This window comes from Atractosteus spatula, unplaced genomic scaffold, assembly GCF_055471065.1.
Source record: "Atractosteus spatula isolate fAtrSpa1 unplaced genomic scaffold, fAtrSpa1.hap1 Scaffold_229, whole genome shotgun sequence".
Taxonomy (NCBI): Eukaryota; Metazoa; Chordata; class Actinopteri; order Semionotiformes; family Lepisosteidae; genus Atractosteus; species Atractosteus spatula.
This window is the reverse complement of record NW_028296796.1, coordinates 25,001-27,500: the sequence shown is the minus strand read 5'-3', so window position 1 is coordinate 27,500 and position 2,500 is coordinate 25,001.

Here is a 2,500-nt window from a genome sequence, read left to right as displayed (position 1 = left end):
CGTAAAAAAGACTAAGTCCCCCGGGTGACCAGGCCTCCGAAAAGCCGATCGTAAAAAAGACTAAGTCCCCCGGGTGACCAGGCCTCCGAAAAGCCGGTCGTAAAAAAGACTAAGTCCCCCGGGTGACCAGGCCCCTATAAAGCCGATCGTAAAAAAGACTAAGTCCCCCGGGTGACCAGGCCCCTATAAAGCCGATCGTAAAAAAGACTAAGTCCCCCGGGTGACCAGGCCCCTATAAAGCCGATCGTAAAAAAGACTAAGTCCCCCGGGTGACCAGGCCTCCGAAAAGCCGATCGTAAAAAAGACTAAGTCCCCCGGGTGACCAGGCCCCTATAAAGCCGATCGTAAAAAAGACTAAGTCCCCCGGGTGACCAGGCCCCTATAAAGCCGGTCGTAAAAAAGACTAAGTCCCCCGGGTGACCAGGCCCCTATAAAGCCGGTCGTAAAAAAGACTAAGTCCCCCGGGTGACCAGGCCCCTATAAAGCCGATCGTAAAAAAGACTAAGTCCCCCGGGTGACCAGGCCCCTATAAAGCCGATCGTAAAAAAGACTAAGTCCCCCGGGTGACCAGGCCCCTTTAAAGCCGATCGTAAAAAAGACTAAGTCCCCCGGGTGACCAGGCGTCCCGAATCTGTCGGGGGTGACCAGGTGGCCGGCCCGCTGGACGGCGCTGAATGGGTCTAAATAATCGGAAGGGGGCTTAAGTCTGCAGCAGGGGGCATGGCCGGAGTCCATCCCCAGGCGGGGGGCATATTTCCCGGGCAGGGAGGCTTGGATCCCCCTGTCTGAACCGAAAGCACTGCTCGCGGTCGAACCGGGAGCCGGGTGCCTCAGACGCCGCTGCTGTGGTGCTTTTCCCCTTTTCACAAGCCTGGAGGCTTGGCCCAGGCCTAGCAGGAGGCATGCAACCGCCTGAGAGCGCTCCCGGGGTGAAAAAAAGACTTTTTCGTTTTCATGGAGCTTTTAAGGGGATGAATCCACCCCGCTCAAGCCCAGGCAGAGCTCCACAAGCTGGGCTTGGATTCCAGGTTCGCTCCCTTGCAGGCACCGGGTACGGAAGTTGCGGTGGCGTATCTCCGGGTATGTGGGAGTACCGAAAGTCGAGTGGTGTGGTCCCGGGTATGTGGGAGGACCGATTCTGGAGTGGTGTGGTCCCGGGTATGTGGCAGGACCGAAACTCGGGTGGCTTTGTCCCAGGCACGTGGGCAGGCCGAGTCAGCGGTGGCGTGGTCCCGGGTACGAGGGAGAGGCCGAAACAGGGGTGGCCTCTCCCCAGGCACGCAGGGAGCCTGTCAGAGGGCGGCCAGCCCCGCAGCTGTGCGGGGGGCGCCCTCGGCACCCCGGCCTGTCCCAGGGCAGGCGGGGGAGCCTGACAGAGGGCGGCCAGCCCCGCAGGTGTGCGGGGGGCGCCCTCGGCACCCCGGCCTGCCCCAGGGCAGGCGGGGGAGCCTGACAGAGGGCGGCCAGCCCCGCAGGTGTGCGGGGGGCGCCCTCGGCACCCCGGCCTGTCCCAGGGCAGGCGGGGGAGCCTGACAGAGGGCGGCCAGCCCCGCAGGTGTGCGGGGGGCGCCCTCGGCACCCCGGCCTGCCCCAGGGCAGGCGGGGGAGCCTGACAGAGGGCGGCCAGCCCCGCAGGTGTGCGGGCTGAGCCCTCGGCACCCCGGCCTGTCCCAGGGCAGGCGGGGGAGCCTGACAGAGGGCGGCCAGCCCCGCAGGTGTGCGGGGGGCGCCCTCGGCACCCCGGCCTGCCCCAGGGCAGGCGGGGGAGCCTGACAGAGGGCGGCCAGCCCCGCAGGTGTGCGGGGGGCGCCCTCGGCACCCCGGCCTGCCCCAGGGCAGGCGGGGGAGCCTGACAGAGGGCGGCCAGCCCCGCAGCTGTGCGGGCTGAGCCCTCGGCACCCCGGCCTGCCCCAGGGCAGGCGGGGGAGCCTGACAGAGGGCGGCCAGCCCCGCAGGTGTGCGGGGGGCGCCCTCGGCACCCCGGCCTGCCCCAGGGCAGGCGGGGGAGCCTGACAGAGGGCGGCCAGCCCCGCAGGTGTGCGGGGGGCGCCCTCGGCACCCCGGCCTGTCCCAGGGCAGGCGGGGGAGCCTGACAGAGGGCGGCCAGCCCCGCAGGTGTGCGGGGGGCGCCCTCGGCACCCCGGCCTGCCCCAGGGCAGGCGGGGGAGCCTGACAGAGGGCGGCCAGCCCCGCAGGTGTGCGGGCTGAGCCCTCGGCACCCCGGCCTGTCCCAGGGCAGGCGGGGGAGCCTGACAGAGGGCGGCCAGCCCCGCAGGTGTGCGGGGGGCGCCCTCGGCACCCCGGCCTGCCCCAGGGCAGGCGGGGGAGCCTGACAGAGGGCGGCCAGCCCCGCAGGTGTGCGGGGGGCGCCCTCGGCACCCCGGCCTGCCCCAGGGCAGGCGGGGGAGCCTGACAGAGGGCGGCCAGCCCCGCAGGTGTGCGGGCTGAGCCCTCGGCACCCCGGCCTGCCCCAGGGCAGGCGGGGGAGCCTGACAGAGGG